The following is a 13,885-nucleotide window of genomic DNA, read 5'->3' on the forward strand; positions in this document are numbered from 1 at the left end:
TAAAACAAAATTCATACACCACTGTGGTTACCTTGTAAGGGATCAGCTCCCGATCAGTACTCGTGAATGGAAGAAGAAGACCAATGCTCCTCATATCAGTTTTGTCTCCGATTGCGACAAGACGTTAATTTGGAATGATGTCTTGGAACATTTCACGCTCCAAACAGATGGTTATGATGATATAATAGATGGTGATGAATTGAAGGAGCAAGTTAGGGATTGGGCAATGAAGAAGATGGCCACCCTAGTTTTAGACTTGGAAGAAATAACTATACACGACGTATGTCAAGAAGAACATAGCACCTAGATTTCACTATCCCGACCCGATCTCAAAGCAGAGGCCCTATTAGGATGAGTTTGTACAGTACAAGATGTCGGAAGAGGGTGTGAGTCGAGTGACTAAAGAACCAACGTAATGCCCAACAGAAGACATGCCACCATAACTTGGGATCAAGTGGCTACCCGACTGCCATTAAGAAGTGGAACAAAATGGAAGCAGACCTTCTTGCCAAGGGTATCACACCAGAATCTCTCGAGTGGGGAGAGTGTGCAAAGAATTGGTTTTTCACTCATGGGAGAACACTGGACTAGGAGACAGGGAAGTGCGTTTATGGCGCAAGACTGCAAGAAGTAGCAGAAAGATTATTTTATGCTCAGAGAGCTACTGCTAGTGGTGCGTTTAGGCCCAACAGAGAGAATGATGAACTGACATACACCATCAGGACTATTGAACATGGTGGCTGAACTAGAGGCAAAGGAAGTGTCTCATGAGAGCATAGATTCCCTCAGGACAGACCTTCCTATAGAAGCCGCCAGAGAAAGAAGGAGGAAGAGGCACATCGGCTCCAGAGGTTGGAGGAAGCGGTGCGTGAAGCACAGTAGCGGGAAAAAAACCTTGAAGCGAGAATGCAGGAGGAAATCAGAAGGCAAGTGCAAATAGCAGTGAGTGCAAGCAAGCAGGCATCAGAGCCAGGAATCAACATTAGCCCCCCTGCTCAGTTGAAAAGCAGTTGCGCTTCCACGGAGATACCAAATCAAGGGGACACAGGACTGTGCTTCCCTGTGGATGACGTCACTGAACCTTGTACATCATGTGAGCTACACATTCCGAAGGGGAATTCCACAATCAATGTGGCTATCGGTCTTGTTAATCCTATCGACCGAACCAAGACACCAAGGATTCATGGGAATATAATCCAAGAATGATATGCTACCATCTCGGTAGATAAAGCTAAAAAGGTTTTAGTGATTTGCCTCTTGACATTTCCTGGAGGTGATGGCGAGAAGACTCTAGGAGAAGTAGAGAAGACATTCATTCTATGGCGCAAGTGCTACATCATCATTCCCGGGATGTCGCCTCCACCTCCTCCTGAACTACCTCACCATAGGTGTGGATGAAAACACTACATCATTAATTTATATTGGCTTAAATAATTAACAATTTGCTCATAATAATATGTCATTTCCTTTTTTTGTAGCAGATCCTCCCCCAACCTAAGTCCAATTGTTCAATCGCCAGATCATTATAATGCTCTGTACGATGACAATGTGTTGGAAGGCGAGGCTGCATCCATACCATCTCCAAAGAGGTCTCCAACACCGCAGCCGCCACCTCCAAGGAGGTCTCCAACGCCGTTGCCACCACCTCCAAGGAGGTTTCCAACGCCTCCCCCGCCCCCACCTACCAAGAAGCCAAGTACTAGCAAGAGGCCAGCCCCGCAAACGAAGAACCAGCCCCCGTCGGCAAAGAAAGCCACCGTGAAACCAAAGGCTATTCCCAAAATAATATCTGAAGAGAATGGAAGAAGTAACTGATGCATATAAAAAAGATATGTCCAGATTCTATGACAAACTTAAAAAGGATCAAGAAGTAAGGAGAAACCCAGAGAAACCGTACTTCTTCGTAGCTCTAGATATTCTAAGAAAAAAAGGTGGCTTCTTACCAGCAACAATAGCGGGAATCTCGTAAGCCGTCCAAAGCAACGTTAACGGACTATGACCGCACTCTCACCTAAGTCAATTAAGGCTGGCACAGAAAAAGAAGCAGGTAGAGGAAAGGAGTTGCATAACTCGGACAACAATCGCACCATTCAGTCCCCCCGCTAGTTGTTGGTAATGAATATGGTTCGAATTTAGGATTAATGCATCAGACAAACATACCTCTAGATGTCGATTTGGATCACCTTGGTGAATTTATGGAAGAGACTGGTCTCGACCTTTACCAGATGTTTGGTGATAGAAACTATTGAGAGTGCGGCGGAGGTTGATATTTGGAAGAGAAAATTTGTACTAGGCCAGAGTCTATACAACCCTCAAGCCTTAGGTGATCTGGGGACGTAAATGTACCTGCTAAACAAGTGGTACATGCAGGCGTCTACCGGTGGATACTTCTGCGTTGGTGTCAGAATTAGAGACGAACATTGGTTCCGTGGCGATGATGTTATGTATGTTGACTTTGCAGAATTTCATCAACTATGCCACCTGACCTCTCTGGACAAAGTTATCATTAGCTGCTATTGCCTTGTAAGTAATAATTCTTTCGATCTATTATTAAACTCATCATATATGTGTATCTGCATATAAATTATCCTAACAAGTACTATATATATGCAGATTTACAATGACAGAGCGTAGAAAGAAAGGCTGCAATGAAATTGGTTTTGTTGATCCCCATATAGTATTCAAAGACCCTAGTTACTCCAAAGCCTAATTGAAAGTCTGAGTCAGAGAGTAACCTCATGAACTTCTTAGTGAACCAACGCCATAAGAAGGATATACTCTTCCCCTACAACTTCAAGTGAGTGTTAATAATGTCGATCATCCTTAATGGCTCATATGTTGATTCTAGTTAATTAATGAGTGTTATGCGTTATATCCTATAAACACATGCAGCAATCACTGGATATTGATGGACATCGATCTAGTGAAAAGTCACTTGATAATCTATGACTCGATGAGAAAACCACAACAAGACTACCAAGATATGATAGATATTATCCAGAGGTAATTTTGGTATCTCTAGCAACTATATATACACACAAACATGATGATTAACTATATCTGATGACGTGGTAAATTTTTTATTGGACAGTGTTTGGAAAACCTTTATTGAGAAGCAACACATGGGAAAATGCAAAGCGCCACTGAATGTAATCCCTTTGAAAGTAAGTCTCCCTAAATTGCATCATCTTTATTAATTAAACATATAAGCTTTCACCGGATCACCAGATTGGATGACAAATCTTTTTCTCGTAAAGTGGTGTCTGAGGCAGGAACAGGGGAACAACTACTGTGGTTACTATGTTTGTGAGTTTATCAAGCAGGTCTTCCTAAAGAACTCCTTATAGAGAGACTCAAAGTACGTTAAAAATACACTATATATTCATTTAATTATTATTATTGATTGTATTACTATGTCTTTATATATATATATGTATGTACATATATTAATTTATTTTTCCTTTAATTCAAACCTGTAGGCTCGATGGTTGGAGGAAAAGGTCATACGGTAAGACCAGTTCAAAGCAATTCAAGAGTCTATAGCCGAATTTTTTAATGATCAGGTCATCGATTCCAAGGGCCGAGTTCTACTGATGCATGCATACATACATACACACACATATATATATATATATGCTTGAATTGTGTCATTTAATATGTTCATTGTGCTTGAACCAAAACATACTATACGCGCGTATAAATGTATTATTAGCAGCATACAATACGACTTCGAAAACCTATTTTGAAAAGAAAACAAAAAAAAATAAAAGAAAAGAAAAAAGAAAAAAAAACCTTTAGTCCCGGTTGGTATTGGGTGCCGACCCCATAGCATGTCAGGAGGCACCTTTAATCCCGGTTGGTGTTACCCATCAGGACTAAAGGTCATCCTTTAGTCCCGGTTGGTGTTACCCACCGGGACAAAAGGTCCCCCTTTAGTCTCGGTTCCTGACCCGGGACTAAAAGACTCCCCTTAGTCCCGAATATTTGCTCCCGGGTGGGGAACTGGGACTAAAGGGAGTTCCCCACCGGGAGTAAAGCCGGTCTCTGTACTGGTGATTGATAACGCTCAAGAAAGTCTGACGATGCTGGCTGGTGTTGGTGATTGGATGAAGGTCAGAAGATGAGCAGCGCTCGTGCTAGCTGCTCCTGAGACGTGGAAACTAAGAAAAGTGAGCAGATCATGGAGCTGAGACCGGGGGGGGAGTTCAGCTTCGGCAGGAGGGGTGTTGTCCCCCTTCATCCAAGGGAATGTTCTGGGAGCTTCACACAGCTAGCATCTGCCATTTCATGCCTGCGTGGGACCCGTCATGCCGACTAGTGGCCAATGCAGATGTCTACTGTAGCTATCAGTGGAGGAACGGGAGATAAGCTTTACAGATAAATAAAGCTGTAATAACGACTGCAAAATATGCATGTGTGTCAAGAGGAGTAGAGGAGGGAGGAAAAAGGAAACGATCACCGAGCTGATCTTGCTGATCTGTCCACCCTTTAATTTATCAACATGCAAGTTTTTTCATATATAAAGTGATATTCATTTACTACATCATTGAGCTAGAAAAGCTATAGAGAAGCACATAAATAGGGAGAGTTCAACTAAATAAGAATACACATTCACCATTTCTCAACCAAGGTTTTGATGAAGTATGCTTACCAGATTGTATACCTCCATCCCCAAAAACAATACAGTTCTGTCTATGTGATGATATATTAGCAAATAGTCATAAGCTTATTTGTCAAAAACTTTTGAAATCTTGCAAACAGGAGAAGCTTATTTATATTCTTTGAAAGTTTGAGAACACCAAAAACCACTACGGGATACAGTAGTTTTGCCGAGTGCCAGGGGCACTCGGCAAAAGCCCAAAAACACTTGGCAACTGTTTTACCGAGTGAAACACTCGGCATACAACACACGACATCTGTGTGTCGGCAAACAGTAGTTTGCCGAGTGTTTTTTTATCGCACACTAGGAATAAACATTCGGCAAAAATAAACTCTCGGCAAAAAAATATTAACGGGATGGCACAATGACGGCGATTTTGCTGAGTGCACGACGGAAAAACACTCGGCAAAGTTTATAAACTTTGCCGTGTGTCAATTCCAAAACACTCGGTAATGTTTATAAAGTTTGCCGAGTGTCAAGACCAAAACACTCGGTAACGTTTCTAAAGTTTGCCGAGTGTCAAGACCAAAGCACTCAGCAAAGTTTACACACTTTGCCGAGTGTCACGCCCAATACACTCGGCAAACAAGCGCGCAACGGGTAGATTTTATGGTCACTTTGTCGAGTGTCCATTAGAATACACTTGGCAAAGATAAAACACTCGGCAAAAAAGGTTCCCAGAATAACAGAAATTGGTCTCTTCGCCGAGTGTTTTGGCTTGACACTCGGTAACGCCTCGCTTTGCCGAGTGTTACACTCGGCAAAGTTTTTTTACTAATCTGTCCCGTATGACGGATCCCTCTTAATTCACAATAAAGCATCATCACAGGCATAATAAACCATTATCACAATTCACAATAAACCATCATCACAATTCACAATAAACTATCATCATAATTCACAATAAACCATCATCACAAGTCAAGTCACAATAAGCCACAAATGCAAATGCAATCACTGCGGAGGTCCTTTGAACCACTGCGACAAATCCGGGTCTTGAGACTGATCATTTGATGCCGTCGCAAAAGAGAAGAGATTGCATGTGTAAGCCGCAGATATAAAAAACTCACTGCAATTAGAAAGTATAAGTATAAGTAGTGTCTTGAAACAATACTTACACGTAAATATATATAGTACTAATAAAAAACTCATTGCAAGAGTCATCCGGTTAGCAGGCCAAAAAAAACAAGTAACCCAATAATGGCTCATCGACGTCTCGGTTAGCAGGCCTCTTACGCCTCGCCATCACTTGGGCCGTGTGCTGCAGCCTGCAGCTGCTGCGGAGTATTCCTTCTAGGAGCTTGAATCGCATACGTGTGCATACATGTGCTGCAGCAACGTAGAGCCAATCACGCTGACCTACTCACCTACAGCAGCGACTTTGGCCGCCACAGATCCGGTGCAGTCACTGCTGCTATCTGCAAGATAGATATGGAACGGCTTGGATGAGAGCCTCTTTTTTTCTTTACTTTATTCTATCAGCAGCTCTCTTTCTTGGAGGGAAACGGCAGCAGGAGAGAAGAGTTTGGCGCTATTTTCTTGCTGGGAAGAGCAAAGCAACTGGACTGGTCATTTGTCTGATGGCCGGAGAAGGAAAATAGTTTAGCCCTGTTGCATTAAGTTTCAGAAAAGGGGAAGCATAGTCTGCTCCAAAATTGGTTCAGGTTCCTGATGAGCAGAGATGTTCAGTCATGACACTTACAGTTCGTGGACTTGATTTCGTTAAGCAATACAAACTCTTTAGTGAGTTTTTATTTAGTGCAAAAGCAAGTTAACTGAGAGTTGGGAGCTATAAAAAATCTGTAATGTTAATTAGTATTATCAGTACGAGGTATGTAAAGTAGAAAATCAAGGCCATGTTCAAAGATTTGTATTAATATTTTATTTGGGCTTCAAAGTTTATGTGAACACCGATTGGGATGATAGATCATGTAGTTTCTCTAAATATTTAAAGTCCAACAAAGGCAGCATATTACGAGCTTTGAGAGTAGCGGATGAATACAAAATGATACAAAAAAAAAAAAGAAGAAAAAACAGGGAAAACAAGAGCTCTCATCCAAGCCGTTCCTTCTATGATTACCGACCATACCAACTAGCACCGGCGAAACCAAAGTGAATTCATCAAGTCGCTGTCCCAGTTCGGGAGGCCACCCCATGATTTATTCTAGATGGAGCATATATGTTATTATAATATATCGAGCATATATGTTATTATAATATATCTGTAATATATATAGTGTATTCTATACTACAGTATGCATGAGTATGTATGTACGTAGTAAAAATCATCAACTTGCAAGGTAACCATCCATCTAATATCTTGGCATAAAAAATAATAATAAATAGATTTAACATAAGGTGTAAGTAACTCACAGGAGTAGTTGTGGGTGGCTGAGGTGGAGGGAATAGCACCGGTGGCGGTGGCAAAGCTTGACCTATACTCGATGTAAAATTCTGCATGTATTGGAACATTTGGTCCATCATCAACCAATTTTCTTCCTCTATCCTCTGCATCATCCGCCGTTGTCCTTACTCCATGTTCTGCCGCTCAGCCGCCACCCTCTGCTGAATCATCTCCTCAATCCTCGTCTCCATCTCCTCCCGTTGCTTCGTTTCTGCTTTCACCTGGGCCTATAATATTTTATCCCAATGTTACAATGCAAAGCTAAAGTACATAACAATAAACGAACGATGAATAAAATAGAAATAACCTGGAGAGCCTCCATCTAGAACTGTGTAGCGTTGGCCATGGGCGTATCATTGGGCTCGCGGTCATGCTCCTTGCTCGGATCTGGAAGAGAGTGGGAGTAGAGACCGTGTCGATTGTATTGTCGCCAATCCAGTACCGGCCATGCTTCTTGTCTCCTCCCACCCTCATCACGATTTCTCCATCAAGATCCTGGGTGCTCGGATCGAACTGTGGCCAATGAACCTGCCTTGCCATTGCTGTGTACTCACTAACGCGGCTGTGGATGCTGGGATTGCTATACACCTTGGGCGGGTCCTCCGGGTTGAAGTCGATATTTGCCGTTGCCTTGCCCTTTTTGGACAGAATCATGCCTTGAACTGGGAGCAAGGCTGACCATCATGTGACGACGACTGCGGCAAAAATTCAAAATAATTAGAAATTATGCATAATTGAGCGTTAGAATAAAGAAATGAATTCACGTACCCATTTCCCCTGTATTCGTTGAGGCTCAGGCTACCTTGATGGTGTGATGCACGTGGCATCAGCAAACGCCAGTCCCGGCAAGCGTTGTGCGTCTCCACCCACCCGGACTCCAACCACTTATCCACCATGTATTCCCAGCACTGGGTATGCTGGGCGCACCAGTACAGAGGCACCTACGTCATCAAGTGTATGACATATGAAAAACTAAAATTAAGCGTAATTAATATCATAAAAAGTAAGTATTAATGTTCTATATTTACCTTCAAGAATTATTCCCAGGTAGGTTCATTGTTCTTGCCTCTTCTTTTTTAACCTTCATCCCTCTGTGTTGAGCATAATAGTCGATGATGGCCTGGACGCGCGCCTCGTGGTGCATGTCCTTCATGAGCTTCTTGGCGGCTTCTTCAGAGATGGAGGCCGCCTTGGCCTTGTACCCCTCCTGGCATCTGTAGAAGTCCTACATATAGATGCGATGTATACAGTCATTACTTCAAGAATGTCCAGTGAATATGATGTATTGAGCAATGTAGTGCAAGGAATACTTGCCCATAGCTCGCCTTTCACCCGCTCCGCCTTGTTGGAGAATACCCTGCCGTCACGATCAGCGGCGTCGAGGGCGGTGACGTAGTGGTCCCACGTGTAGGCCGGCTGCAGCTCTTCGCCGAACTACACTAAGCCAGGGAAGTGTAGCCTACACAAAAAGGCCAAGGATGCCGTTGGTCTTGCAGTTGTGATCACCCCCACTGACCTTAATCCAATCCCTGCCCAAGTGATTAAGATAAATTATTAGTTTTCATTGTAATTTTCAACACATCAAACGAAAAATTATTGAGAACATCTAAAGTTATTTACTTTTTCCTAGATGGTCGAATCATCAGGCATCTCTCAAGAGGTATCGGTCGCCTCAAAAGGGTCGAGGGTCCTCATAACCAGACCTGGGAACCAACTACCTCCTCCATCTGCTCCTGCTCCTCCTGTACCTCCTCCTCATCACTAGAGGCATGCGCGGAAGGTACCTCCTCCTCATCATCAGAGCCGTGCACGGAAGGTACCTCCTCAGACGATGATGAGGGAGCTACAGGCGATGGGGGCCTCACCCCTTTACCCTTCCCTCCACCCCTACCTTGACCCCTCCCTTGACCTTTCCCTGAAGCTAACCCTAAAGCTGGCCCTGAAGCTCTGATCTTTCTGTAAAGCGCCGTGATCTTCCTCGTACCGCCCACCATTGTTCAATCACCTATAATTAAAAAGAGTAAACCAATCAGCATAGATAAACAAAACATACTTAGAAAGATATGACCAATAATAAATAAATTAGTATGGCTCATACATGTATTAGAAATAATCATCATGATCGGGATTAGCTGGATCATAAGTCTCATCATCACTATCACGTGTGTCGATATAATCATCATGGTCGAGAATGTCATCATCACTATCATTGCCTAAATATAATCGCTGAAGTAATTCTAAGTCCTTCACATTCTGAACCTCGTCTCCAGCATCCTTGTCAGTAACCCTTTCATTGTCTACTTCCATTCCGATCGCTTCGGTTAAGTCTATCTCAAAACTCTCTTCGAACCCATCTTCTTAGAAGAACTCTCCGTCATATGTGTTGGGGTCTATGCTGTAATCTTCATTGTTTAGTACAGGTAGTTTATCGTGTGGCGATACCTTGTACACAACATCCCAACCCTTAAGACGGTCATCGGTTTGGCACAGGTATGAGAGATAATAAATTTGCGTGGCCTGTTGAGCCACAATATAACATCGTCTCCTGGTAAGACGGATGATTGTCGAATTTTGACTAGCCCAAGATTAGGGGTCTGTCTCGCTATTGATGGATCAAACCAATGGCATTTGAATATGACTGGATTAAGAGGTTTGCAACCATGAAACACGAGTTCGTATATTTCTTCAATTCTTCCATAGTACTCGACCCCATCAAAGCCTAGCGTAAAAACTCTGGTATTTGTGGTTCTTGATTGGGCTAACTCTGCTCGTGGCTTGTTGTGTGAAAACGATAGACATTCATGTCATAACCGGTAAACGACCTGACCCTATAGGCACAGCCATCGGCAACCTGTCTTAACTCGGCACTCATAGACGCATCAGTTTAGCCCTGCAAGTTCAAGCAGGGTGGTTTGTTATATTATTCGCATGTACGAGCAACTTGTAATGTCAAACTAAGTATGAGCTAAATTGGACTGTACCTTCTGTTTGAACCAAGAAATGAAATTGGGCATTCCATTTCCCGCACCCTATCTGAGAAGGGTCTCAGCTTCCTGCGGGGTAGGTTCCCTTGATTCACGCCAGAATTGACGACGAAATTCCCTGTACCAACGAGAAACATGGGAGTTGGACATAGAATAGTGACTACTTGAGAACAAGTTTGTTGAGAACTTACAGCATGTACGGCTCCACTTCGGATAGGTTGGTCAACACATACAGCATGATAGTGCGCCACTCTTCATGTTTTAAGGTCTTGTGGGTCGCACCACTTGCACTTCTGAGTTGCCCTCGGAAAATGCTAAGGCTCGATTCATCTTCGTCAGCATTGTAACGAGGAGGTGGATTATGCACGCTAAGAAGGTTGTCAGCATAGTATTTTGTTGGGAAGTTTGACAATTCCTCTAGAATGTATGCCTCTACAATGGATGCTTCAATTTTGTATTTATTTTTACATTTAGTTCAAAGAACCTTTTAACATCTCTCAATTGAATAGCACCAATGGCCCTGCACAAGCCCCCCATTCGTGCTTCATACGGGAGGTGCAGAATCATATGCTACATTAGATTAAAGAAGCTAGGTGGAAAAATCTTCTCCAACTTACAGAGCAACACAGGCGACATTCTTTTCATTTCTGCAACCACGGTACGAGATAACTCCTTGGCACATAGCTGGCGGAAGAAATTGCTCAACTCTACTAGCACCTACCAGACATGGTCAAGGACATAGCCTCGAACCATCACCGAAAGTAGGTGCTCAAGCCATATGTGGTAATCATGACTCTTGAGCCCGTTGATTCGCATAGTAGCTAAGTTCACTCCCCTCTTCAGATTCATTGCATATCCATCAGGGAACATTAATGTTTGGAACCATTCTAGTACCTCCCTCCTTTGGGCCCTTGTTAGGACGAAATCGGCCTTAGGCTTTCTCCATGACTTGCCGGCTCTGGGAGGGGCCATGTTTAGCTTTGGTCTGTCACATAACCTCGCTTGATCCACTCTACCCTTAATGTTATCCTTTGTCTTATCAGGAATGTCCATGATTGTATCAAAAATTGCCTCGGCGATATTCTTTTCAGTGTGCATTACATCAATGTTACGTGGAAGAAGAAGAAGATCATCAAAATAGGGGAGGTTCCACAAGCATGACTTCTAAGTCCAGGCATGTTGCTCGCCATATCCCACAAAACCACCTTCTTGTTTATTGACCTCAAGAGCGTCTAACTAAGCACAAATTGTGGCTCCTGTCATCATCTACGGTGCAGGGTCTTTAACTACAACATCTTTCGTAAAGTTCTTGATGTCTAGTCTGAATGGATGGTCAGGAGGAAGGAATTGTCGATGTTTGTCGAATGAAGAATACTTGCCACCCTTCGTCAACCAAATGAGCATCAGAGAGGCCTTACATATAGGGCAGGAAACCTCCTGTGAACACACCAGCAATAGAAAATCCCATATGCTGGCAAGTCATGCAGGGAGTACTGGTACCAAACATGCATTTTGAAGTTTGTCTTTGTAGCTCGGTCGTATGTCCATACCCCTTCCTCCCAAGCACGGACCAAATCATCAATCAGAGGCTCCATGTACACACTCATATTATTCCCCAGGTGTTCTGGAATTATCAACAACAAGAATATGTTCTATCGTTGAAAGAGGACGCTAGGGGGGAGATTGAGGGGGACAACGAACATGGGCCAACAGGTGTACAGGGCAACCACCATTCCATAAGGATTGAACCCATCTGGTGCCAGCGCAACACGTACATTACGAGCCTCTAGAGCTTTCTCACGATGAATCAAACCTTGTCTAGGCTTCACCATCGGATGGGTGTACCATCTTCTCAAGATTGTATCGACGTTTATTTTTGTGCCATGTCATCTGTTTCGTGGATTCCTTGGTCATGTAAAGCCGTTGGATCCTCGGTATGAAAGGAAGGTACCGTAGGATCTTCACGGGGATTGCGAGCTGCCTCTTCTTACCATCACCAGAGTCTACCTCCAGGAACCTAGACGATTCACACTTCACATAGTACTTTTCTTACACATACTCTTTCCTAAATAAGATGCATCCCTTCAGGCAAGCATGTATCTGCTCGTATGGCATCTTAAGTGCACAAAAGAGTTCCTAAGCCTCATACATGCTCTTTGGCAAGATGTGACCATCCGGGAGCAAGCTGCCAACAACTGTGAGCATAACATCGAAGGCGTCTCAACTCAAGCTAAACTGTGACTTCACGGCCATTAGGCGTGCAATGGCATCCAGTTGAGAAACCTTGGAATGCCCGTGAAGGGGTTGCTGTGCCACAGACAACATGTCATAATATGCCTTTACGGTAGCCTCTGGCTCCTCCTCCCTACGTCCTTCATCGAAGTGTGCTTCATGATAGTCATTTAACATGTCTCCTACCCTGACATCCCCATCATATTCCTCGATGCGTTGTCTCACGACCTCGTCTCTCCCACGATCGGCTTCACCATAGTAGATCCACCTAGTATAGTCTGCCGTAAATCCATTCTTCCAAAGATGTTTACCCATGACCAACTTGGTTTGCCGACGCATGTTTGCACATTTACTGCAGGGACACCAAATGACACTAACTCCTTTAACCCTTGCAAATGCCCGTTCCAAGAAAGCATCGGTCTTGTCAATCCATTCTTTGGTCAATGAAGTTTGACTAGAGCGGCCCGTGTACATCCACTCACAGTTATCCATCCTCTAGCATATCAGCGAGTAATATAAAAAATCACGTTGTGTCTACATGTTCCTATACTATCTAATAGGTGAAGATAGGTCCTAATCCCACCCGAGGATGTATAGATGGGGTTAGTTTTCATGCTCTACTCCTATCCGAGACAGAATTTCGGCAGCACCTCCCCGCTGTTCTCCAAATACACGTCCTAGAAGGGAGATTGTGTATCTAGAGAACAACAGGGAGATGCTGCCGAAACTCTATCATGGATCGGAGTAGAGCATGGAAAGTAACCGCATCTACACATCCTCGGGTTGTCCAAAAAACGTGGACAATTCGAAACAGATACGGTTATAGATATGCAAAGATCTGCATATTTCCAACCGTATCTCTTTCGAACGGGAGACGCCTAGCTAGGTTACATGATATACGAACATGATACGGAAAGAAGGGTCTTTTATGCCTCACCTTGTTGTCCTACAAAGTGACGAGTCGAGGGCATTGCAATAGCCTCTCCTGCAATAAAAGGAACATAATAGTGTCAAATCTAAATTTCAGCAGCACCTCCCGTGCACGGGGACGTTTCCAAAAACCTACAACAAATAAAACGGCATGATGGCCGACAACCACATACACTCAGCAATAAACAGCACGATGGCCGACAACCACATACACATCTTATACCTTGCAAATCGACGGCAAGTTGTGGGGCGGCGGGAGGGCAAGGCGGAACCAAGCGGGGCAGGGAGCGGCGACAAAAACCAGCAAGTTGATATGTGGTTGTATGATTCAAGCAAGAAGTGTTTAGAAAAACTCTAGAGTTTTATTATCAACTTTGCGTGGGACTCATATGATAAGGAGTGTAATTAAATTGAGCATCAACATAAGAAGCCAAGCATGGATAACCAATAATGTCCATTTCCCAGATGCCATTATACAAAGTCATATGTTTTATTAGTTGATATAACAATAATGTCCATTTCCTTCAATATTTCAGGTGTAAGATAAAACTAAAAAACAATGACATTAAGACGTGGTTGTACCAAGCAAAGGGGGAACTCTGTTGCATGAAACTGTCTAGCGCATTGACAAGCGCACAGTTCCCAGATGCCAGATGAAAAAGGTAAGAAATTGAG

The 13,885-nt window shown here is 43.4% G+C and overlaps 1 pseudogene; it reads right to left on the reverse strand.

Moving 5' to 3' along the window:
- The window catches only part of LOC136460664 (protein NRT1/ PTR FAMILY 6.2-like), a 36,852-nt pseudogene extending 29,134 nt beyond the window's left edge, over positions 1-7,718 (reverse strand).
- Between the last annotated feature and the right edge of the window lie 6,167 nt (positions 7,719-13,885).

Source organism: Miscanthus floridulus, chromosome 6, assembly GCF_019320115.1.
Source record: "Miscanthus floridulus cultivar M001 chromosome 6, ASM1932011v1, whole genome shotgun sequence".
Taxonomy (NCBI): domain Eukaryota; kingdom Viridiplantae; phylum Streptophyta; class Magnoliopsida; order Poales; family Poaceae; genus Miscanthus; species Miscanthus floridulus.